This window comes from Balaenoptera physalus (assembly GCF_965194825.1).
Source record: "Balaenoptera physalus genome assembly, chromosome: 9".
NCBI lineage: Eukaryota > Metazoa > Chordata > Mammalia > Artiodactyla > Balaenopteridae > Balaenoptera > Balaenoptera physalus.
Genome location: NC_138888.1, coordinates 70,517,743 through 70,544,812, shown reverse-complemented (window position 1 = coordinate 70,544,812; position 27,070 = coordinate 70,517,743). Strand labels below are relative to the sequence as shown.

Sequence of the window (27,070 nt, the reverse complement as noted above, 5' to 3'; positions counted from 1 at the left end):
GCTTCCGAGGGCAGGAATTTTTTTGTCTAATGTGTTCAATTCTACATCCCTGGTGCTTACAACAGTGATGCAAAGTAGGCACCCAATATTACCTGTTGAATGGAATGAATGAAAGAATGAATGAATGATTACCCCACTGGCACCTCACATAAAACTTCTTTTTTGTAAATCTGCTCCTCTTCCTTCCCATAAATAGTAACATCAGCCTCCTTCCACTCACTCAGACCAAAAATCTCAATCACTTTCAACAATACCTCTCTTTATCCCTTTGTTCAGTAACATGTCAAATTATTTTAAGTCATCTTGAAATCCCACTTACCCACCTCTTACTACCTATTCCATTTCTATTTCCCCAGCCCTGGTCCAGGGTCTCATCACCTCTCCTGCCCTTCACAGAGACTGCTGCGTAAGTTCAAGCCTCACTTGCCTCCAGCCTCTATTCTTCCTAAAATGCCATGTCAGGTCATATCATGCCCTGTTCTAAATCCTTAGCATGGAATTGAAGACTGTCCATGACCTGATCTCAAACCATTCTGCAATCCTCACCTGTCCACATGCTCTGTACCCAGACACATTAGACAGCTTCTAGTATCCCAAAGCCATGAGGTACTGTGATGTCTCCAAGCCTTGCCCGTGTTGTTCCCTCAGCTGCCCTCGTTCTGAAAGTGTTCCCTGATCTCTCTCTCTCCTCCACTTCCCACCACTTTGTTGATGCCTCTGTTTTAGCACTTACCCATTTAATCTTAAATGTTAAATGTTCGTCTCTCACCACAAACCACAATCGCTTTGAGAACTGCCAGCAGGCATCATTTATCTTTATACAAATCATAGTGCCTAGCCCAGTGTTTGATGGAGTAGGGGCTAAGGAAATGTGTATCAACTTGCTGAGTGAAATGTGAGTACATACTGAAAGTTCCATGTAGTGTGATGGGATAGAAATTCTCTAATAGGATTCAGAAAAAAAGGCACCTGTTTAATAAGGGCACGATTTAGGCTAATTTTTACTCATTATTCAGACCAGATTATAGGACCACTGAGGAAAACCTACCACATGGCCCTAGTCTAAACCAGCACAGACTATGCTTTATTCATAACGCTGGTCTCAATCATATGTGACAGATGAATTCCCCCAGCCCCACGCCCAGCATCACAACTACCACTCCCATTTCCGGGCTGGGCAACTACCAAGCTATGAAATAGAATCATTACTTACATAAGCAAATCAAAATGAAGATAATTGGTGGGAGAAGGGGGAAGGGTGTGAGAGGGATAATTCCATACATTTCATCTTATTTTATTCATCATATTTGATTTCATTTTATTTCACATTTAAAAATAAATATATAGAAATGTGCTTAAATGCACAAATGTGACTGTATCAACATACTTTTATTGTATATTCATGTTTTTCTTCTTTGCTAGCTCCCCCTCCCTCACCTTCCCCCTTTTTCGCCTTAGCCCATGTTAACAACAGTCTACCATAATTTTCTTCCTTCTCACACAAGCATATGAGAAATCTATTAATCATATACACATGTAGGAGTTTGTAATTGTTTGTTTTATAAAAACTGGATTATTTTCTGCACTCTTTGCTCAATCATGTTACCTCTTGATAATCCCTCCAAATCAACTGGAATAGGTAGGTCCTAGTAGGTAGATTCTTTGTACTGGCTGCATAAAATTCCCCCATCTTATTTATACAGGATAGATTCCTGGGAGTGAAATTTCTGGGTCAGAGTGTATTTGTATTTATAATTTTAATATTGTTGCCAGATGTTATATTACCAAAAGGCTATAACAACGCATATTTTCACCTGCAGTAAATGAGGGAACCCTTTGCCCTGCATTCCCACCAGCAATTGGTATTGTTGGGCTTTTCAATTTCCATCTGTCTGAGAGTTATAAAATGACATCTTGGGGTTACTTAAATTTGCATCTCCAGATCACTAGTGAGTTTGAGAATATTCATATGTTTGCTACCTATCTGAATTTTCTCTTCTGTGAATTGTTTGTTCATGCTTTTTGATTATATCTCTACTGGAGTCTTTTGGCAACTTGTCTCAATTTGCAAGAGGTCTTTGAATATTATAAATATTAAACATTTGTCTGTTCTCTGTATTGCATATATTTTCCCATGGCTTTCATTTGCATTTTGACTTAGTTTATAATATCTTCTGCCATATGTACATAATCAAACTTTTCTTTAACAGTTTCTAGATTTGCAGTCATGGGTAAGGTGTCTCCAGCCCCTAGATATTCCATATAGACACCTAGATTTTGTTATAATATATTAATATTTTTACATTAAAATTTTAACCCATTTGAAATTTTTTTCTTTTGATTTAAGATGCAGATAAAGGTAGGAGTACAAGTTTATTTTTAGTATTTCTTTATTTGGCTGCCCTGAGTCTTAGTTGTGTCACGCGGGATCTTTAGTTGCATCATGCGAGCTCTTTTAGTTGTGGCATGTGGGCTCTTAGCTGTGTCATGCGGGATCTAGTTCCCTAACCAGGGATCGAACCCTGGTCCCCTGCATCAGGAGCACAGAGTCTTAACCACTGGACCACGAGGGAAGTCCCACAAGCTTATTTTTTATGTTAATAGACAGTTGTGCCAGCAACATTTATTAAATAATTCATCCTTTCTCACTGAATTGAGGTATCTGCCAGTTTTGCATTTATTAGTTCTCACATATAATGGGATATATATTTTTATTTTTTTTAAGTTATTATCTTAAAAAATTTATCGAGGTATAATTGACATAAAACATTATATTAATTTCAGGTGTACAACACAATGATATAATATCTGTATATATTTCGAAATGATCACCATAAGTGTAGTCAACATCTGTCACTACACATAGTTAAAATTTTCTTTCTTCACAAGAGGACTATTAGGATCTCCTCTCTTAGCAACCTTCAAATATGCTACACAGAATTTTTTTTTTTACTATTTTTTTAATAGATCTTTATTGGAGTATAATTGCTTTGCAATACTATGCTAGTTTCTGTTGCACAACAAGGCAAATCAGCCATATGCATACACATGTCCCCATATCCCCTCCCTCTTGAGCCTCCCTCCCATCCTCCCTATCCCACCCCTCTAGGTCATCACAAAGCACCAAGCTGATCTCCCTGTGCTATGCTGCTGCTTCCCACCAGCCAACTATTTTACATTCGTTAGTGTATATATGTCAGTGCTACTCTCATTTGCCCCAGCTTTGCCCTCCCACCCCATGTCATCAAGTCCATTCTCTATGTCTACCTCTTTATTCCTGCCCTGCAAATAGGCTCATCAGTACCATATTTTTTCTTTAGATTCCATATATATGCGTTAGCATACAGTATTTGTTTTTCTCTTTCTGACTTACTTCACTCTGTATGATAGACTCTAGGTCCATCCACCTCACTACAAATAACTCAATTTCATTTCTTTTTATGGCTGAGTAATATTCCATTGTATATATGTGCCACATCTTTATCCATTCATCTATCGACGAACACTTAGGTTGCTTCCATGTCCTGGCTATTGTAAACAGTGCTGAAAGGAACATTGTGGTGCATGTCTCTTTTTGAATTATGGTTTTCTCGGGGTATATGCCCAATAGTGGGATTGCTGGGTCATATGGCAGTTCTATTTTTAGTTTTATAAGGAACCTCCATACTGTTTTCCATAGTGGTTGTATCAATTTACATTCCCACCAACAGTGCAAGATGGTTCCCTTTTCTCCACACCCTCTCCAGCATTTCTTGTTTCTACATTTTTTGATAATGGCCATTCTGACCAGCGTGAGGTGATATCTCATTGTAGTTTTGATTTGCATTTCTCTAATAATTAGTGATGTTGAGCATCTTTTCATGTGCCTCTTGGCCATCTGTATGTCTTCCTTGGTGAAATGTCTATGTAGGTTTTCCACCCATTTTTTAACTGGATTGTTTGTATTTTTGATATTGAGCTCCATAAGCACTTTGTATATTTTGGAGATTAATCCTTTTTCTGTTTTTTCATTTGCAAATACTTTCTCCCATTCTGAGGGTTGTCTTTTTGTCTTGTTTATGGTTTCCTTTGCTGTTGAAAAGCTTTTAAGTTTAATTACGTCCCATTTGTTTATTTTTGTTTTTATTTCTGTTGCTCTAGGAGGTGGGTCATAAAAGATCTTCCTGAGGTTTATGTCAAAGAGTGTTTTCCTATGTTTTCCTCTAAAAGTTTTATAGTGTTTGGTATTACATTTAAGTCTAATCCATTTGGAGTTTATTTTTGTGTATGGTGTTAAGTAGTGTTCTTTTTTTTTTTTTTGTCTCATGTTTGCTTGGCATAAATTATTTAATGTACTTCTGGGTGCAATTTACACCATGTTAACACTTTTTTTAAAAAAATATATTTATTTATTTTTTAATATCTTTATTACAGTATAATTGCTCCACGATGGTGTTTCAGCCTCTGCTCTATAACAAAGTGAATCAGCTACACACAGACACATGTCCCCACATCTCCTCCCTCCCGCGTCTCCCTCCCTCCCACCCTCCATATCCCACACCTCTAGGTGGTCACAAAGCACTGAGCTGATCTCCCTGTGCTATGCAGCTGCTTCCCACTAGCTATCTATTTTACGTTTGGTAATGTATATATGTCCATGCCACTCTCTCACTTTGTCCCAGCTTACCCTTCCCCCTCCCTGTATCCTCAAGTGCATTCTCTCGTAGGTCTGCATCTTTGTTCCTGCCTTGCCCCTAGGTTCTTCTGACCATTTTCTTTTTCTTTTTTTTGATTCCCTATATATGTGTTAGCATACGATAGTTGTTTTTCTCTTTCTGACTTACTTCACTCTGTATGACAGACTCTAGGTCCATCCACCTCACTACAAATAACTCAGTTTCATTCCTTTTTATGGCTGAGTAATATTCCATTGTATATATGTGCCACATCTTCTTTATCCATTCATCTGTTGATGGACACTTAGGTTGCTTCCATGTCCTGGCTATTGTAAATAGAGCTGCAATGAACATTTTGGTACATGACTCTTTTTGAATTATGGTTTTCTCAGGGTATATGGCCAGTAGTGGGATTGCTGGGTCGTATGGTAGTTCTATTTTTAGTTTTTTAAGGAACCTCCATACTGTTCTTCATAGTGGCTGTATCAATTTACATTCCCACCAAGAGTGCAAGAGGGTTCCCTTTTCTCCAAACCCTCTCCAGCATTTATTGTTTCTAGATTTTTTGATGATGGCCATTCTGACCGGTGTGAGATGATATCTCATTGTAGTTTTGATTTGCATTTATCTAATGATTAATGATGTTGAGCATTCTTTCATGTGTTTGTTGGCAATCTGTATATCTTCTTTGGAGAAATGTCTATTTAGGTCTTCTGCCCATTTTTGGATTGGGTTTGTTTTCTTGATATTGAGCTGCATGAGTTGCTTGTATGTTTTGGAGATTAATCCTTTGTCAGTTGCTTCGTTTGCAAATATATTCTCCCATTCTGAGGGTTGCCTTTTGGTCTTGTTTATGGTTTCCTTTGCTGTGCAAAAGCTTTTAAGCTTCATTAGGTCTCATTTGTTTATTTTTGTTTTTATTCCCATTTCTCTAGGAGGTGGGTCAAAAAGGATCTTGCTGTGATTTATGTCATAGAGTGTTCTACCTATGTTTTCCTCTAAGAGTTTGATGGTGTCTGGCCTTACATTTAGGTCTTTAATCCATTTTGAGTTTATTTTTGTGTATGGTGTCTTTTACATGTAGCTGTCCAGTTTTCCCAGCACTACTTATTGAAGAGGCTGTCTTTTCTCCATTGTATACTCTTGCCTCCTTTATAAAAGATAAGGTGACAGTATGTGTGTGGGTTTTTCTCTGGGCTTTCTATCCTGTTCCATTGATCCATATTTCTGTTTTTGTGCCAGTGCCATACTGTCATGATTACTGTAGCTTCGTAGTATAGTCTGAAGGCAGGGAGCCTGATTCCTCCAGCTCCGTTTTTCTTTCTCAAGATTGCTTTGGCTATTCGGGGTCTTTTGTGTTTCCATACAAATTGTGAATTTTTTTGTTCTAGTTCTGTGAAAAATGCCAGTGGTAGTTTGATAGGGATTGCACTGAATGTGTAGATTGCTTTGGGTAGTAGAGTCATTTTTCACAATGTTGATTCTTCCAATCCAAGAACATGGTATATCTCTCCATCTGTTTGTATCATCTTTAATTTCTTTCATCAGTGTCTTATAATTTTCTGCATACAGGTCTTTTGTCTCCTTAGGTAGGTTTATTCCTAGATACATTATTGTTTTGGTTGCAGTGGTAAATGAGAGTGTGTCCTTAATTTCACTTTCAGATTTTTCATCATTAGTGTATAGGAATGCAAGAGATTTCTGTGCATTAATTTTGTATCCTGCTACTTTACCAAATTCATTGATTAGCTCTAGTAGTTTTCTGGTAGCATCTTTAGGATTCTCTATGTATAGTATCATGTCATCCACAAACAGTGACAGCTTTACTTCTTCTTTTCCAATTTGGATTCCTTTTATTTCTTTTTCTTCTCTGATTGCTGTGGCTAAAACTTCCAAAACTATGTTGAATAATAGTGGTGAGAGTGGACAACCTTGTCTTGTTCCTGATCTTAGTGGAAATGGTTTCAGTTTTTCACCCTTGAGGACGATGTTGGCTGTGGGTTTGTCATATATGGCCTTTATTATGTTGAGGAAAGTTCCCTCTATGCCTACTTTCTGGAGAGTTTTTATCATAAATGGGTGTTATTTTTGTCGAAAGCTTTCTCTGCATCTATTGAGATGATCATATGGTTTTTCTCCTTCAATTTGTTAATATGGTGTATCACGTTGATTGATTTGCATATATTGAAGAATCCTTGCATTCCTGGAGTAAACCCCACTTGATCAAAATGTATGATCCTTTTAATGTGCTGTTGGATTCTGTTTGCTAGTATGTTGTTGAGGATTTTTGCATCTATGTTCATCAGTGATATTGGCCTCTAGTTTTCTTTCTTTGTGACATCTTTGTCTGGTTTTGGTATCAGGGTGATGGTGGCCTCATAGAATGAGTTTGGGAGTGTTCCTCCCTCTGCTATATTTTGGAAGAGTTTGAGAAAGATAGGTGTTAGCTCTTCTCTAAATGTTTGACAGAATTCGCCTGTGAATCCATCTGGTCCTGGGCTTTTGTTTGTTGGAAGATTTTTAATAACAGTTTCATTTTCAGTGCTTGTGATTGGTCTGTTCATATTTTCTATTTCTTCCTGGTTCAGTCTTGGAAAGTTGTGAATTTCTAAGAATTTGGCCATTTCTTCCAGGTTGTCCATTTTATTGGCCTATAGTTGCTTGTAGTAATCTCTCATGATCCTTTGTATTTCTGCAGTGTCAGTGGTTCTCCTTTTTCATTTCTAATTCTGTTGATTTGAGTCTTCTCCCTTTTTTCCTTGATAAGTCTGGCTAATGGTCTATCAATTTTGTTTATCTTCTCAAAGAACCAGCTTTTAGTTTTATTGATCTTTGCTATTGTTTCCTTCATTTCTTTTTCATTTATTTCTGATCTGATCTTTATGATTTCTTTCCTTCTGCTAACTTTGGGGTTTTTTTGTTCTTCTTTCTCTAATTGCTTTAGGTTTAAGGTTAGGTTGTTTATTTGAGATGTTTCTTGTTTCTTAAGGTAGGCTGGTATAGCTATAATCTTCCCTCTTAGAACTGCTTTTGCTGCATCCCATAGGTTTTAGGTCGTTGTGTTTTCATTGTCATTTGCTTCTAGGTATTTTTTGATTTCCTCTTTGATTCCTTCAGTGATCTCTTGGTTATTAAGTGCTGTGTTGTTTAGCCTCCATGTGTTTGTACTTCTTACAGATGTTTTTCTGTAATTGATATCTAGTCTCATAGCGTTGTGGTCAGAAAAGACACTTGATACAATTTCAGTTTTCTTAAATTTACCAAGCCTTGATTTGTGACCCAAGATATGATCTATCCTGGAGAATGTTCCATGAGCACTTGAGAAGAATGTGTATTCTATTGTTTTTGGATGGAATGTCCTATAAATATCAATTAATTCCATCTTGTTTAATGTATCATTTAAAGCTTGTGTTTCCTTATTTATTTTCATTTTGGATGATCTGTCCATTGGTGAAAGTGGGGTGTTAAAGTCCCCTACTATGATTGTGTTACTGTCGATTTCCCCTTTTATGGCTGTTAGCATTTGCCTTATGTATTGAGGTGCTTCTATGTTGGGTGCATAAATATTTACAATTGTAATATCTTCTTGGATTGATCCCTTGATCATTATGTAGTGTCCTTCTTTGTCTTTTGTAATAGTCTTTGTTTTAAAGTCTATTTTGTCTGATATGAGAATTGCTACTCCAGCTTTCTTTTCATTTCCATTTGCATGGAATGTCTTTTTCCATCCCCTCACTTTCAGTCTGTATGTGTCCCTAGGTCTGAAGTGGGTCTCTTGTAGACAGCATATATACAGGTCTTGTTTTTGTATCCATTCAGCCAGTCTGTGTCTTTTGGTTGGAGCATTTAATCCATTTACATTTAAGGTAATTATCGATATGTATGTTCCTATTACCATTTTCTTAATTGTTTTGGGTTTATTATTGTAGGTCTTTTCCTTCTCTTGTGTTTCCTGCCTAGAAAAGTTCCTTTAGCATTTGTTGTAATGCTGGTTTGGTGATGCTGAATTCTCTTAGCTTTTGCTTGTCTGTAAAGCTTTTAATTTCTCCGTCAAATCTGAATGAGATCCTTGCTGGGTAGAGTAATCTTGGTTGTAGGTTTTTCTCTTTCATCACTTTAAATATTTCCTGCTACTCCCTTCTGGCTTGCAGAGTTTCTGCTGAAAGATCAGCTGTTAACCTTATGGGGATTCCCTTATGTGTTACTTGTTGTTTTTCCCTTGCTGCTTTTAATATTTGTTCTTTGTATTTAATTTTTGATAGTTTGATTAATATGTGTCTTGGCGTGTTTCTCCTTGGATTTATCCTGTATGCGACTCTCTGTGCTTCCTGGACTTGATTAACTATTTCCTTTCCCATATTAGGGAAGTTTTCCACTATAATCTCTTCAAATATTTTCTCAGTCCCTTTCTTTTTCTCTTCTTCGTCTGGGACCCCTATAATTCGAATGTTGGTGCGTTTAATGTTGTCCCAGAGGTCCCTGAGACTGTCCTCAGTTCTTTTCATTCTTTTTTCTTTATTCTGCTCTGCAGTAGTTATTGCCACTATTTTATCTTCCAGGTCACTTATCCGTTCTTCTGCCTCAGTTATTCTGCTATTGATCCCTTCTAGAGAATTTTTAATTTCATTTATCGTGTTGTTCATCTCTGTTTGTTTGCTCTTTAGTTCTTCTAGGTCCTTGTTAAACGTTTCTTGTATTTTCTCCATTCTATTTCCAAGATTCTGGATCATCTTTACTATCATTACTCTGAATTCTTTTTCAGGTAGACTGCCTATTTCCTCTTCATTTGTTAGGTCTGGTGGGTTTTTGCCTTGCTCCTTCGTCTGCTGTGTGTTTCTCTGTCTTCTCATTTTTGCTTAACTTACTGTGTTTGGGGTCTCCTTTTCGCAGGCTGCAGGTTCGTAGTTTCCATTGTTTTTGGTGTCTGTCCCCAGTGGCTAAGGTTGGTTCAGTGGGTTGTGTAGGCTTCCTGGTGGAGGGGACTAGTGCCTGTGTTCTGGTGGAGGAGGCTGGATCTTGTCTTTCTGGTGGGCAGGTCTACGTCTGGTGGTGTGTTTTGGGGTGTCTGTGGCTTTATTATGATTTTAGGCAGCCTCTGTGCTAATGGATGGGTTTTTTTTTCCTGTCTTGCTAGTTGTTTGGCATAGGGTGTCCTGCACTGTAGCTTGCTGGTCATTGAGTGGAGCTGGGTCTTGGCATTGAGATGGACATCTCTGGGAGATTTTCTCCATTTGATATTACATGGAGCTGGGAGGTCTCTTGTCGACCAGTGTCCTGAACTTGGCTCTCCCACCTCAGTGGCACAGCCCTGATGCCTGGCTGGAGCACCAAGAGCCTGTCCTCCACACGGCTCAGAATAAAAGGGAGAAAAAAAAGAAAGAAAGAAGAAGATAAAATAAAATAAAATAAAGTTATTAAAATAAAAAATAATTAAGAAAAAAAAATTTTTTAAGTAATAAAAAAAAAACAGATAGACAGAACTCTAGGACAAATGGTAAAAGCAAAGCTATACAGGCAAAACCACACACAGAAGCATAAACATACACACTCACAAAAAGAGAAAAAGGGGAAAAATATATATATATATCGTTGCTCCCAAAGTCCACCTCCTAAATTTGGGATAATTCATTGTCTATTCAGGTATTCCACAGATGCAGGGTACATCAAGTTGACTGTGGAGATTTAATCCACTGCTCCTGAGGCTGCTGGGAGAGATTTCCCTTTCTCTTCTTTGTTCACACAGCTCCCGGGGTTCAGCTTTGGATTTGGCCCCGCCTCTGCATGTAGGTCGCCTGAGGGCATCTTTTCCCGCCCAGACAGGATGGGGTTAAAGGAGCAGGTGATTCGGGGGCTCTGGCTCACTCAGGCCGGGGGGAGGGAGGGGTACGGATGCGGGGTGAGCCTGCGGTGGCAGAGGCCAGCGTGACGTTGCAGCAGCCTGAGGCGCGCCGTGCGTTCTCCTGGGGAAGTTGTCCCTAGATCACGGGTCCCTGGCAGTGGCGGGCTGCACAGGCTCCCGGGAAGGGAGGTGTGGAGAGTGACCTGTGCTTGCACACAGGCTTCTTGGTGGCTGCAGCAGCAGCCTTAGCATCCCATGCCTGTCTCTGGGGTCTGCGCTGATAGCTGCGGCTCACGCCTGTCTCTGGAGCTCCTTTAAGTGGCGCTCTTAATCCCCTCTCCTCGCGCACCAGGAAACAAAGAGACAAGAAAAAGTCTCTTGTCTCTTCGGCACCTCCAGACTTTTTCCCAGACTCCCTCCCGCCTAGCCGTGGTGCACTGGCCCCTTCAGGCTGTGTTCACGAAGCCAACCCCAGTCTTCTCCCTGGGATCCGACCTCCAAAGCCCGAGCCTCAGCTCCCAGCCCCCACCCGTCCTGGAGGATGAGCAGACAAACCTCTCAGGCTGGTGAGTGCTGGTTGGTGCCTATCCTCTGTGCGGGAACCTCTCCGCTTTGCCCTCTGCACCCCTGTTGCTGCGCTCTCCTCGTGGCTCCGAAGCTTCCCCCCTCCGCCACCAGTAGTCTCCACCTGCAAAGGGGCTTCCAGTGTGTGGAAACGTTTCCTCCTTCATAGCTCCTTCCCACTGGTGCAGGTCCCGTCCCTATTCTTTGTCTCTGTTTTTTCTTTTTTCTTTTACCCTACCCAGGTACGTGGGGAGTTTCTTGCTTTTGGGGAGGTCTGAGGTCTTCTGCCAGCGTTCAGTAGGTATTCTGTAGGAGTTTTTCCACGTGTAGATGTATTTCTGATGTATTTGTGGGGAGGAAGGTGATCTCCGTGTCTTACTCTTCCGCCATCTTGAAGCTCCTCCCATTAGGTAGTGTTCTAATTGCATTCTTTTACATGTAGCTGTCCAGTTTTCCCAGCACCACTTATTGAAGAGGCTGTCTTTTCTCCATTGTATGTTCTTGCCTCCTTTGTCATTAATTAGGTGCCCATATGTGTGTGGGTTTATCTCTGGGCATTGTATCCTATAACATTGATCTGTGTTTCTGTTTTTGTGCCAGTACCATACTGTCTTGATTACTGTAGGTTTGTGGTATAGTTTGAAGTCGGGGAGCCTGATTCCTCCAACTCCGTTTTTCTTTCTCAAGATTGCTTTGGCTATTTGGGGTCTTTTGTGTTTCCAAACAAATTGTAAAATTTTTTGTTCTAATTCTGTGAAGAATGCCATTGGTAATTTGATAGGGATTGCATTGAATGTGTAGATTGCTTTGGGTAGTATAGTCATTTTCACAATATTGATTCTTCCAATCCAAGAACATGGTATATTTTTCCATCTGTTTATGTCATCGTCGATATCTTTCATCAGTGTTTTATAGTTTTCTGAGTACAAGTCTTTTGCCTCCTTAGGCAGGTTTATTCCTAGGTATTTTATTGTTTTTGTTGTGATGGTAAATGGGATTGTTTCCTTAATTTCTCTTTCTGATTTTTCGTTGTTGGTGTATAGGAATGCCAGAGATTTCTGTGCATTAATTTTGTATCCTGCAACCTTACCAAATTCATTGATTAGTTCTAGTAGCTTTCTGGTGGCATCTTTAGGATTTTCTATGTATAGTATCATGTCATCTGCAAACAGTGACAGTTTTACTTCTTCTTTTCTGATCTGGATTCCTTTTATTTCTTTTTCTTCTCTGATTGCTGTGGCTAGGACTTCCAAAACTATGTTGAATAAGAATGGTGGGAGTGGACATCCTTGTCTTGTCCCTGATCTTAGTGGAAATGCTTTCAGTTTTTCACCATTGAGTATGATGCTTGCTGTGGGTTTGTCATATATGGCCTTTATTATGTCAAGGTAGGTTCCCTCTATGCCCATTTTCTGGAGAGTTTTTTGTCATAAATCGGTGTTGAATTTTGTCAAAAGCTTTTTCTGCATCTACTGAGAAGATCATATGGTTTTTATTCTTCAGTTTGTTAGTATGGTGTATCACATTGTTGATTTGTGTATATTGAAGAATCCTTGCATCCCTGGGATAAATCCTACTTGATCATGGTGTATGATCCTTTTAATGTGCTGTTGGATTCTGTCTGCTAGTATTTTATTCAGGATTTTTGCATCTATGTTCATCAGTGATATTGGTCTATAATGTCTTTTTTTTGTGATATCTTTTTCTGGTTTTGGTATCAGGTGATGGTGGCTTCGTAGAATGAATTTGGGATTGTTTCTCCCTCTGCAATATTTTGGAAGAGTTTGAGAAGGATTGGTGTTAGTTCTTCTCTAAATGTTTGATATAATTCGCCTGTGAAGGCATCTGGTCCTGGACTTTTGTTTGTTGGAAGATTTTTAATTACGGTTTCAATTTCATTACTTGTGATAGGTCTGTTTATATTTTCTAATTCTTCCTGGTTCAGTATTGGAAAATTGTACCTTTCCAAGAATTTGTCCATTTCTTCGTAGTTGTCCATTTTATTGGCATGTAGTTGTTTGTATTAGTCTCTTGTAATCCTTTGTATTTCTGCAGTGTCAGATGTGATTTCTCCTTTTTCGTTTCTAATTTTTTTGATTTGCCTCCTTTCCCTTTTTTTTCTTGGTGAGTCTGGCTAAGGGTTTATTAATTTTGTTTATCTTCTCAAAGAACCAGCTTTTAGTTTTATTGAGCTTTGCTACTGTTTCTTTGTTTCTATTTCATTTATTTCTGCTCTGATCTTTATGATTTCTTTCCTTCTACTGACTTCGGGTTTTCTTTGTTCTTCTTTCTCTAGTTGTTTTAAGTGTAGGCTTAGATTGTTTATTTGAGATTTTTCTTGTTTCTTGAGGTGAGATTGAATTGCTATAAACTTCCCTCTTAGAACTGCTTTTGCTGCGTCCCGTAGGTTTTGGGTTGTCGTGTTTTTGTTGTCATTTGTTTCTATGTATTTTTTAATTTCTTTCTTCAGTGATCTCTTGGTTATTTAGTAGCACACTGTTTAGCCTCCGTGTATTTGTGTTTTTTACAGTTTTTTTCCTGTAATTGATTTCCAATCTCATAGCATCATGATCGGAAAAGATCCTTAATATGATTTCAATTTTCTTAAGTTTTCCGAGGCTTGATTTGTGACCCAAGATGTGATCTATCCTGGAGAATGCTGCATGTGCACTTGAGAAGAAAGTGTATTCTGCCACTTTTGGGTGGAATGTTCTATAAATATCAATCAAATCTCTCTGATCTATTGTGTCATTTAAAGCTTGTGTTTTCTTATTTATTTTCTGTTTGGATGATCTGTCCATTGGTATAAGTGGGGTGTTAAAGTCCCCTACTATTATTGTGTTAACCTCGATTTCTTCTTTCATGGTTGTTAACATTTGCCTTATGTACTGAGGTGCTCTTATGTTGGGTGCATAAACATTTATAATTGTTATATCTTCTTCTTGGGTTGATCCTTTGATCATTATGTAGTGTCCCTCCTTATCTCTTGTAACAGTCTTTATTTTAACGTCTATTTTATCTGATATGAGTATTGCTACTCCAGCTTTCTTTTGATTTCTATTTTCATGGAATATCTTTTTCCATCCCTTCACTTTCAGTCTGTATGTGTCCCTAGGTCTGAAGTGGGTCTCTTGTGGACAGCGTATATATGGGTCTTGTTTTTGTATCCATTCAGCTAGTCTGTGTCTTTTGGTTGTGACATTTAATCCATTTACAGTAAAGGTTATTATCGATATGTATGTTCCTATTACCATTTTCTTAATTGTTTTGAGTTTGTTTTTGTGGGTCTTTTTCTTCTCTTGTGTTTCCCGCTTAGAGAAGTTTCTTTAGCATTTGTAAAGCTGGTTTGGTGGTGCTGAATTCTCTTAGCTTTTGCTTGTCTGAAAAGCTTTTCACTTCTCCATCGAATCTGAATGAGATCCTTGCTGGGTAGAGTAATCTTGGTTGTAGGTTTTTCTCTTTCATCACTTTAGGTATGTCCTGCCACTCCCTTTTGGCCTGCAGAGTTTCCACTGAAAAATCATCTGATAACCTTATGGGGATTCCTTTGTATGTTATTTTTTGTTTTTCCCTGGCTGCTTTTAGTATTTTTTCTTTGAATTTAATTTTTGTTAGTTTGATTAATATGTATCTTGGTGTGTTTTTCCTAGGGTTTATCCTGTATGGGACTCTCTGTGCTTCCTGGACTTGGGTGACTATTTCCTTTCCCATGTTAGGGAAGTTTTCCACTATAATCTCTTCAAATATTTTCTCAGACCCTTTCTTTTTCTCTGCTTCTTCTGGGACCCCTGTGATTCAAATGTTGGTGCGTTTAGTGTTGTCCCAGAGGTCTCTGAGATTGTCTTCAGTTCTCTTCATTCTTTTTTCTTTATTCTGCTCCTTGGCAGTTATTTCTACCATATTGTCTTCCAGCTCACTTATTCGTTCTTCTGCCTCAGTTATTCTGTTATTGATTCCTTCTAGTGTATTTTTCATTTCAGTTATTGTGTTGTTCATCTCTGTTTGTTTGTTCTTTAGTTCTTCTAGATCTTTGTTAAACATTTCTTGTATTTTCTTGTATTTTCTCAATCTGTGCTTCCATTCTATTTCTGAGATTCATCTTTATTATCATTACTCTGAATTGTTTTTCAGGTAGATTGCCTATTTCCTCTTCATTTATTTGGTCTTTTAGGTTTTTACCTTGCTCCTTCATCTGTAACATATATTTTTGCCGTTTCATTTTTTTTCTTTTTTTATGAGTGGGTTTGTGTTCCTGTTTTACTGGTTGTTTGGCTTGAGGCTTCCAGCACTGGAGTCTGTAGGCTATTGGGTAGAGCTGGGTCTTGGTTCTGAGATGAGGACCTTCATGAGACCTCACTCTGATGAATATTCCCTGGGGTCTGAGGTTCTCTGTTAGTCCAGTGGTTTGGACTCAGAGCTCCCACCGCAGGACCTTCAGCCTGACCCCGGGTTCACGAACCCAGATCCTGCAAGCCATGTAGGGTGGCAAAAAAAAAAAAAAGAACAAAGCAAAGTAAAAAATAAAATTAGACTAGGAAACTAGCAGATATGTTAGAAAGAATGTAAAATTAAAAATATAGATGAATCAACAACTGTAAGGTACATCAGTACTACAATAGTAAAAAAAAGGAGGAGGAAAAAGAAAAAAAAAAGGGGGGGGAGGCCATGGCTGTGGAGGGCAGGACCTAAGCAAGGGCAAGGTTTGGGCAGTGGGCAGGGCCAATGCTCAAGACCCACAGGGCTGGAAAAGGCCCTGGGGACTGTGGGAGGTGGGGCTTAGGCTCAAGGAACATAAGTGGCCCAGGCGTGACTCTCACCCCTGGTCTCAGAGGGCAGGGGACCTCACCTGGGAGCCCAGCAGGCTTCCTGGGCTTGAGTGGGCAGGGCAAACACCCTCCTGTCCTCTCCTGCTCCTACAGTCTGTGGTCTGGGAGGGCCCCTCCCACCTGCCTCTCCTCATCTCCCCGACCTCCCTCCTGTGCCCCCAGGACCAATGCGGCCGGCAGGGAGGGGTGGGCCTTGGTGGACAGGGGACCGGCCTGGGAGCTCAGCAGGCTCCCTGTGCCTGAGTGGGCAGGGCAGTCACCCTCCACTCCTCTCCTGCTCCTCCTGGATGGTCCCTCCTACTTGCCTCTCCTGATCTCCCCGGCCTCAGGAGCACCAATCCTGTCTGGCCTCCACTTCTCCCCCCTGCTCAGTCCCCCTACATCCTACTGGTTCACTTTGGGGTTCCTCCCATCTCCTTGGGCATCAGAGTCCCCCACCAGTGGCAGGCAGATGCCCTAGTTGTGGGGAGACGCTAACTCCACATCTTCCCACACCGCCATCTTGACTCCGCCGAGATATATATTTTTAGATTCTGTTCTGCTCTATTCTGTTCCATGAGTCTATTTGTGTATCTCTAGGTCAATAGCATTTGATATCTATTAGGTCAAGTCCTCCCTTACTAGTCTCTCTTTTTTTTCCAAAATATTATTTTTTTGTTTTGGAGCATTTATTCTTTCATTAAAATGTTTAAATCATTTTATCCAATTTTCCAATTCTCCCTTACCATAAAATTCCTTTGGAATTCTATTTAGGATTGCATCAAATGCATTTATTAATTTTGTGAGAATTGACATTTTCTGATATTGTTTTTCAAGCCAATAAAAAGGTATTCATTTCCATTTTTTCCAACGTTATTTAACTCCCTGACCCCTGACTTCTGCCAGTAAGATGAGACCTTTAAAATACTTTTGCTTCCTCGTTCAGTTCATCCTCAACCCTAGATGACACCTTGGAATATGTTTTAATTTTTCTAAAAAAAAATATATTTTTATTTTTAGACTATTATTAGCACTTACCTTGCCGTATTCATTCATACATTCAACTAAACATTTACTGAGAACCTATGCTATGCACAGTTTGAGGCACTAGGGGTATATCAAGCCAAAAAACCCACAAAACTCTGCTGTCAGAATTTATATATGGGGAGACAGATACTAGACAAAATAAATGAGTAAGTTATATACTATACAGCATAGTATTTAACACTTTTAATAGATGATAAATGCTATGGAGAAAACCAGAGCATGAACGTAGGATGGAAGGTCACAGCACTGAGCAGAGAGTGCATTAAAATGTTAAATAGTGTCATCAGGGAAGGCCTGAAGGAGAATGTGGCACTGGAGAAAAAACTTGAAAGATGTGAGAGAGAGAGCCATGTGGATGTCTGAAGAAAGCCAATCCAGGAAGAGGAACAAATAAGAATGCACTGAGGAGGGATCATGCCCAACCTATTCAGGAACAACAGAGAGACGAGAGTGATGGAGATGGAATAGAGGAGTGGGGCAGTCAGAATATTAGGAGATGAGGTCTTAGAGATTACAGGAGTTAGGTCACATAGGGCCTTGATGCCTATTACAAAGACTTCAGCTTGTTTATGGCTGAGCAGTGTTACTCAACCATAAAGAAGAGTGAAGTATTGCCATTTGCAGCAACATGGATGGACCTAGAGACTACCATATTAAGTGAAGTAAGTCAGACAGAAAAAAACAAATACCATATGATATCACTTATATGTGGAGTCTAAAATATGACACAAATGAACTTATCTACGAAACAGAAACAGACTCACAGACATAGAGAACATATTTGTGGTTGCCAAGGGAGAGGGGGCTGGGGGAGGATGAATTGGGAGTTTCAGATTAGCAGATGCAAACTATTATATATAGGATGGCTAAACAATAAGGTCCTACTATATAGCACAGGGAAATATATTCAATATACTGTGATAAATCATAATGGAAAAGAATATAAAAAGAATGTATATATGTGGAATCTAGAAAAATGGTGTAGATGATCTTATTTGCAAAGCAGAAATAGAGACACAGACATAGAGAACAAATTTATGGATACCAAGGGGGAAGGGGTGGGAGGATGAGATGAATTGGGGGATTGGGATTGACATATATACACTACTATGTATACAATGGATAACTAATGAGAACCTACTGTATAGCACAGGGAACTCTACTCAGCGATCTGTGGTGACCTAAATGGGAAGGAAATCCAAAAAAGAGGGAATATATGTATACATATGGCTGATTCGCTTTGCTGTACAGCAGAAACTGACACAGCAGTGTAAAGAAACTATACCCCAATTTAAAAAAAGAATATATATATATATAACTGAATCACTTTGCTCTACAGTAGAAATGAACACAACATTGTAAATCAACTATACTTCAATAAAATAAATTTTTAAAAAAAGAAAACCCATTTAAAAAAAAGACTTCAACTTTCACTCTCAGAGAAATGGAATAAACCCTTGGACAGTTCTTAAAAAGAGCACCATGTTCTGAGTTAATGCATCAACAGAATGATCAGTCTGACTGCTTTGTTAAGAGTAAAGTGGAATAGAACAAGATGAGTTAGGAAACTATAGGAATAATCTAAGCAAGAAATAATAGTCTTATGGACCAGGGGACTAGTGGTGACAAGTGGTCAAAAAAGGTTATATTTTTAAGATAGTAGAGCCAATAGGAGTTGCTGAGGGATTAGATGTGGGGTGTATGAGAAAGAAAGAGGTCAAGGATAACTCTAAGGATTTTTGCCTGAGCAACTGGAAAGATGGAATTCCATTAACTGAGACAGAATACCACCAGAGGAACCAGGTGGGGTGGGGAGTAGAGGTAGTGAATCAGGAGTTTGATTTTTTTTTTTTAAAGGAAGATTTTCTGCATGAATCTGTGATTCTTTCTTTTTTTTTTTAATTTTAATTTATTTATTTATTTATGTCTGTGTTGGGTCTTCATTTCTGTGCGAGGGCTTTCTCTAGTTGTGGCAAGTGGGGGCCACTCTTCATCGCGGTGCACGGGCCTCTCACTATCGTGGCCTCTCTTGTTGCGGAGCACAGGCTCCAGACGCGCAGGCTCAGTAGTTGTTGCTCACGGGCCTAGTTGCTCCGTGGCATGTGGGATCTTCCCAGACCAGGGCTCGAACCCGTGTCCCCTGCATTGGCAGGCAGATTCTCAACCACTGCGCCACCAGGGAAGCCCAGAAGTTTGATTTTTGACATGGCTATTAGACTTCCAAGTAGCTGAGATAGAGTTGGATGCACCAGATTGGTATTCAGGAGAGAGAGCCAGACTGGAGATCTACATTTAGGAGGCGTTAGTGTATGATTGGTATTTGAAAGTATGTACCTGGATAATATTATCAATGAAGAGATAATGAAAAGAAGAAACCCAAGAATTTTACCAAAGTGAAAAAATGAACATAGGAGGAGCCAGCAAAAGAAAACAGAGAAAAAATGGCTAGTGAGGTAGGAAGAAAACCAGGAGAATGTGGTATCTTGTAAGCCAAATGAAGAAAGTATTTCTAGAATAGGGGATGATCAACTCTGCCAAATGCTGCTGATGAGACAAGATGAAGGTTTATCAATAGAACTGCCCAGTGAAGTAAGCAACATGTGGAGGTCATTGCTGACCTCAAGAAGAGAAGCTTTTGTCACGTGGATGACGTAAAAGAAGGTTTAAAAATTTAAATAGCACAAACTTTTGGATAGCATCTAAAAAAGGAAGTGATAAATTTATTAAAATTGGCATTATATTTACACTTGGATTGTTAACTATAATTTTATTTGTTTACATCTATTTTTTTCATTGTCAATTAGCAAGAGATCATTTTATTTCTTTATCTCAATTTTTTTCATTGTCAATTAGCCAGAGATAAAAGGCATCTTCATCTCATATTGAACACTTTGTGGTTCTCAGTAGGTGTTTGTTGAATAAGTAGGTATGCATTTCTCATTCTAACACTAACTAGCAAGGGATACCCTCATTGAGTCAACATACTAACAGAATGACAGGAGTCAAGACCACCAATGGTCTCCTTAAATGAAAAAAGTATTCTTTTACAATAGTACCTACAAGATCTCAGTTGATGGCTGTGCTAAATGGTAAAGTGAAATAACAATAATTCTAGTCCAGAGTCCTAACCCCAACTTAAATAATATTTGAAAGTTCCTACTTAGGCGGCAAAGGGGAAAAAAAATGTCACCTATAACAGATGGCTCTACTATATGCCATTTAATCAAAGAACCAACTGTCCTTTAAAGCTTGGTTTTCAAAATTGATCTATATATTTAAAAGATCAGTAGCAGGAGAAATACTAGCCCAGGGAAACAATGCAATCCATTTTTTTTTTAAACTGGCTTCATTCACTTTATTTTTCTCATAGAAAACTATGTGGTGGTTATAGCTGGAGTCTGGGTCCCCTGCACGGAAACTCTGGTGTGGGTCTTTACAAGATGGTCGATGAATTCCTGATACAGAGACTTGGTGAACACCATCTCTTTCCAGAGATCAGGAGTGAGATAACTCTAGGTCTTGGAAATGGCACCAAAAGTGGTCATGGCGAAGTTGCCCAGGATGTCAGTGCAGCCCCTGGCAGAGGTGTAGCAGTTGTCAATTCCAGCCATCGTCAGTAGCTTCTTGGGCACATGGACTGAGATGATTCCAGTGCCCCTGGGGGCAGGGATGAGGCACACCAGCATAGAGCCAGTGGCCAGTCACCTTGCAAGGGACAGTATGGGGCTTGCCGATCTTGTTCCCCCAGTATACTTGCCGCACGGGGAAAATGGAGAGCTTGGCCAGAATGATGGCCCCACAGATAGCAATGACTACCTCCTTAGAACACTTGACACCCAAACCAACATGTCCGTTGTAATCCCTGATGGTGACAAATGCCTTGAACCTGGTCTGCTGGCCAACACGTGTCTGCTTTTGCACAGACATGATCTTCAAAATCTCATCCTTGAGGGACGCCCCTAAGAAAATGTCAATGATCTCAGATCCCTTGATGGGCAGAGAGAAGAGATAGATCTCCTCCAGGGATTTGATCTTCATGTCCTTGACCAGGCGGCCTAGCTTGGTGACAGGGAGCCACTCCTTGTCCTTGGCCTTGCCTCCGTGAGCTCCGTGGCCTCGGCCCTGACCACAACCCTGGCCCTGGCCCCGGACACCACTGCCGAAGCCTCTGTGGAAGCCACCACGGCCTCCCATTCCAGGGCCCCTGGGGCCTCTGGGCCCTCCAACAGCACTGGTGTCATCCGCCATTTGGTGTTTTTACAGAAAAGGTTTTGGTAAAAAGTGTCTTCATGTGAGAATTGCATATTAGATGGAGATCAAACATTAAAGAAAAAGAGGCAGAAGAAAATATTGTAAGAGATAATATTCATAGTTCCACTTCAGTGGACTTGGTGAATAAAGAAACAACTGTGGGGGTGGAGTCAAGATGGCGGACTAGGAGGACATGGAATTCACATCTCCTCACAACGAGGGCACCTACCAGGCACCGGTGGGGGACCACAGACACCTAAGGGGACGGGAGGAACCCCCAGTGACTGGGTAGGGCGTGGGGCATGAGGGGAGTGAGGGGGGAGGAGAAGTGGAGGTGGGATGGGACTGGCACCCCTGACGGGCAGCTGGGGGAGGGGAAGGGATCCCATGCCCAAAGGGGGAAATTGAGGGACCATTGGGAGGGCAGAGGATCAAAAGGGAGCGTGGCCAGGTTTCCCCTGCTCACTTGGGCCCCCGGGAACCAGCTGAGATCCCAGGCCTGATCCTCTGCCCACCGAGGCACCCTCCAGCCACGTGGGTCCTGGGGGAGTGGGAGGGAGGGAAGGGGGAGCAAAAGTAAAGGCCGGACCTCCGGGACCGGCACCCCTGAGGGATGCCTGGGGGAGGGGAGGAGTTCCTACACCCAGCGGGACCCACCCATGGTTACGGGTCCAGCGGCGATGGGGGAGACCCAGGGGGACATGGTGGGGAGGGGCATGAAGGAACGGAAGGGAATGCAGCCAGTGCTTTCCCTGTCCACTTAGGCATGGGGGAGCCTGTTGGGCTCCCAGGCCTAATCCGCTGCCCTCAGAGCCTCCCTCCTGCTGCACAGAGCCCAAGCCCCGCCCCTGCACTCCCACCCAGGGCCACACCCCTACACTTGGAGACCCCCTCCAACGCGCTGGGCCTAAACACCACCCACACAGCCTCACTCAGGGCGTTACCTCCAAACTCCAGAACTCCACACTCCAGAGGCCCTCCTTTCAAGTGCTGCCTCGCCCCTTCTATGCAGGTCCTAAGCAGAGGCCCTGCCCATGCTTGAACATCGCCCTGCCTAAGCCCCGCCCCATGCTCAAACGTCACCCCCCCACCTGCCTAGGTCCCACCCCACCCTAAACCCTGCCCCTGCCTAAGTTCCACCCCCCACCTAAACTCCTCCCCCATAGCCAAGCCTATTTTTTTCTTTTTTCCTCTTTTAGATTGGGGTTCTGTTTTGCCTTGTTTATTCATTGTTGTTGATTCTTTTATATTTTTATTTTTCCTAATAAATCTTTTATTTTTCTAATTTTATTTTATTCTTTATACTTTGTTCTTGTTCTGTCCTTTTGGCTTGTTCCCCCCTGCCCTTTTCTTTCTTTTCTTTTTTCTGTTGTGGTTTTATTTTACTTTGTTGTAGTTCTTTCAATTATAGTTTTATTTTTCCTAATATATTTTTTAATCTTTCTTTTTTTTTAGTTAATTAATTAATTTATTTATTTTTGGCTGTGTTGGGTCTTCGTTTCTATGTGAGGGCTTTCTCTAGTTGCGGCAAGCGGGGGCCACTCTTCATCGCGGTGCACGGGCCTCTCACTATTGCGGCCTCTCTTGTCGCAGAGCACAGGCTCCAGACGCTCAGGCTCAGTAGTTGTGGCTCACGGGCCTAGTTGCTCCGCGGCATGTGGGATCTTCCTAGACCAGGGCTCGAACCTCTGTCCCCTGCATTAGCAGGCAGATTCTCAACCACTGTGCCACCAGGGAAGCCCCTATTTTTTGTCTTTCTAATTTTATTTTGTTTTTTATTCTTTGATATTGTACTGCTCCTTTTTTTCTTTCTTTCTTTCTTTTTTTTTTTCACTGCACCACAAAGCTTGCGGGACCTTGGTTCCCAGGCCAGAGGTCAGCCCCAAGCTCCTGTGGTGGGAGCTCCAAGTCCAAACCGCTGGACTAAAAGAGAACCTCAGACCCCAGGGAATATTAATTGGAGTGAGGCCTCCTGGAGGTCCTCATCTCAGCACCAAGACCTGGCTCTATCCAACTGCCTGCAAACACCAGTACTGGACATCTCATGCCAAACAACCAGCAAGACAGGAATACAGCACCATCCATCAAAAAAAAAAATTAAATGATAAAAATGTGTTACAGACGAAGGAGCAAGGTAAAAACCTACAAGACCAAATAAATGAAGATGAAATAGGTAACCTACCTGAAAAAGAACTCAGAGTAATGATAGTAAAGATGATCCCAAATCTTGGAAACAGAATGGAGAAAATACAGGAAACATTTAACAAGGATCTAGAAGAACTAAGGAGCAAACAAACAGTGATGAACAACACAATTACTGAAAATAAAAACACTCTAGAAGGAGTCAATACCAGAATAACTGAGGCAGAAGAAAGAATAAGTGAGCTGGAAGATAAAATGGTGGAAATAACTGCCAGGGAGCAGAATAAAGAAAAAGGAATAAGAGAATTGAGGACAGTCTCAGAGACCTTTGGGACAACATTAAATGCACCAACATTCGAATTATAGGGGTCCCAGAAGAAGAAGAGAAAAAGAAAGGGACTGAGAAAATATTTGAAGAGATTATAGTTGAAAACTTCCCTAACATGGGAAAGAAAATAGTCAAGTCCAAGAAGCACAGAGAGTACCATACAGGATAAACCCAAACTGAAACATGCCAAGACACATATTAATCAAACTATCAAAAATTAAATACAAAGAAAAAATATTAAAAGCAGCAAGGAAAAAGCAAGAAATAACATACAAGGGAATCCCCATAAGGTTAACAGCTGATTTTTCAGCAGAAACTCTGCAAGCCAGAAGGGAGTGGCAGGACATATTTAAAGTGATGAAAGGGAAAAACCTACAGCCAAGATTACCCAGCAAGGATCTCATTCAGATTCGATGGAGATATTAAAACCTTTCCAGATAAACAAAAGCTGAGAGAATTCACCACCAAACCAGCTTTACAACAAATGCTAAAGGACCTTCTCTAGGCAGGAAACACAAGAGAAGGAAAAGACCTACAAAAACAAGCCCAAAACAATTAAGAATATGGTAATAGGAACATACATATTGATAATTACCTTAAATGTAAATGGATTAAATGCTCCAACCAAAAGACATAGACTGACTGAATGGATACAAAAACAAGAACTGTATATATGCTGTCTACAAGAGACCCACTTCAGACCTAGGGACACATACAGACTGAAAGTGAGGGGATGGAAAAAGACATTCCATGCAAATGGAAATGAAAAGAAAGCTGGAGTAGCAATTCTCATATCAGACAAAGTAGACTTTAAAATAAAGACTATTACAAGGGACAAAGAAGGACACTACATAATGATCAAGGGATCAATCCAAGAAGAAGATATAACAATTGTAAATATTTATACACCCAACAAAGGAGCACCTCAATACATAAGGCAAATGCTAACAGCCATAAAAGGGGAAATCGACAGTGACACAATAATAGTAGAGGACTTTAACACCCCACTTTCACCAATGGACAGATCATCCAAAATGAAAATAAATAAGGGAACACAGGCTTTAAATGACACATTAAACAAGATGGACTTAATTGATATTTGTAGGACATTCCATCCAAAAACAATAGAATACACTTTCTTCTCGAGTGCTCTTGGAAAATTCTCCAGGATAGACCATATCTTGGGTCACAAATCAAGCCTTGGTAAATTTAAGAAAATTGAAATCATATCAAGTGTCTTTTCTGACCGCAACGATATGAGACTAGGTATCAATTACAGGAAAAAAACTGTAAAAAATACAAACACATGGAGGCTAAACAATACGCTACTAAATAACCAAGAGATCACTGAAGAAATCAAAGAGGAAATCAAAAAATACCTAGAAGTAAATAACAATGAAAACACGACGCCCCAAAGCCTATGGGATGCAGCAAAAGCAGTTGTAAGAGGAAAGTTTATAGCAATACAATCCTACCTCAAGAAACAAGAAACAAGAAACATCTCAAACAACCTAACCTTACACCTAAAGCTATTAGAGAAAGAAGAACAAAAAAATCCCAAGGTAGCAAAAGGAAAGAAATCATAAAGATCAAATCAGAAATAAATGAAAAAGAAATTAAGAAAACAATACCAAAGATCAATAAAACTAAAAGCTGGTTCTTTGAGAAGATAAACAAAATTGATAAACCTTTAGCCAGACTCATCAAGAAAAAGTGGGAGAGGCCTCAAATCAATGAAATTAGAAATGAAAGAGGAGGAGTTACAACAGACACTGCAGAAATACAAAGCATCCTAAGAGACTACTACAAGCAACTCTATGCCAATAAAATGGACAACCTGGAAGAAATGGACAAATTCTTAAAAAGGTATAACCTTCCAAGACTGAACCAGGAAGAAATAGAAAATATGACCAGACCTATCACAAGTAGTGAAATTGAAACTGTGATTAAAAGTCTTCCAATTAACAAAAGCCCAGGACCAGATGGCTTCACAGGCGAATTCTATCAAACATTTAGAGAAGAGCTAACATCTATCCTTCTCAAACTCTTCCAAAATATAGCAAGAGGGAGGAACACTCCCAAACACATTCTACAAGGCCACCATCACCCTGATACCAAAACCAGACAAAGATGTCACAAAAAAAGAAAACTACAGCCCAATATCTCTGATGAACATAGGAGCAAAAACCCTCAACAGAATGCTAGCAAACAGAATCCAACAGCACATTAAAAGGATCCTACACCATGATCAAATGGGGTTTATCCCAAGAATGCAAGAATTTTTCAGTATACGCAAATCAATCAATGTGATACACCATATTAACAAATTGAAGGTTAAAAACCATATGATAGGGGCTTCCCTGGTGGCGCAGTGGTTGGGAGTCCGCCTGCCAATGCAGGGGACTCGGGTTCGAGCCCTGGTCTGGGAGGATCCCACATGCCGTGGAGCAACTGGGCCTGTGCACCACGGTGGCTGAGCCTGCGCTCTGGAGCCCGCGAGCCACAACTGCTGAGCCCGCGTGCCTGGAGTCTGTGCTCTGCAACGGGAGAGGCCACCGCAGTGAGAAGCCCACGCACCACGGCAGGGAGTGGCCCCCGCTCGCCGCAACTGGAGAGAGCCCGCATGCAGCAATGAAGACCCAAAGCAGCCAAGAATAGATAAATAAAATAAATAAATTTATTTAAAAAAAAAAACCGTATGATAATCTCAGTAGATGCAGAAAAAGCTTTTGACAGAATTCAACACCCATTTATGATAAAAACTCTCCAGAAAGTAGGCATAGAGGGAACCTACCTCAACATAATAAAGACCATATATGACAAACCCACAGCCAACATCATTCTCAATGGTGAAAAACTGAAACCATTTCCTCTAAGATCAGGAACAAGATAAGGTTGCCCACTCTCACCACTGTTATTCAACCTAGTTTTGGAAGTTTTAGTCACAGCAATCAGAGAAGAAAAAGAAATAAAAGGCATCCAAATTGGAAAAGAAGAAGTAAAACTGTCACTGTTTGCAGATGACATGATACTATACATAGTGAATCCTAAAGATGTTACCAGAGAACTACTAGAGCTAATCAATGAATTTGGTAGAGTAGCAGAATACAAAATTAATGCACAGAAATCTCTGCATTCCTATGCGCTAATGATGAAAAATCTGAAAGAGAAATTAAGGAAACACTCCCATTTACCACTGCAACAAAAAGTGTAAAATACCTAGGCATAAAACCTACCAAAGGAGACAGAAGACCTCTATGCAGAAAACTATAAGACATTGATGAAAGAAATTAAAGATGATACAAACAGATGGAAAGGTATACCATGTTCTTGGATTGGAAGAATCAACATTGTGAAAATGTCTATACTACCCAAAGCAATCTACAGATTCAGTGTAATCCCTATCAAACTACCAATGGCATTTTTCACAGAACTAGAA

At 40.3% G+C, this 27,070-nt stretch overlaps 1 pseudogene across 1 annotated transcript; it reads right to left on the bottom strand.

The window, feature by feature from the left end:
• Positions 1–12,023: 12,023 nt before the first annotated feature.
• On the bottom strand, positions 12,024–22,232 carry LOC309666514 (small ribosomal subunit protein uS5 pseudogene; annotated as a pseudogene). The gene has a single exon. The product of its transcript is annotated as a small ribosomal subunit protein uS5 pseudogene (transcript).
• Positions 22,233–27,070: the final 4,838 nt, after the last annotated feature.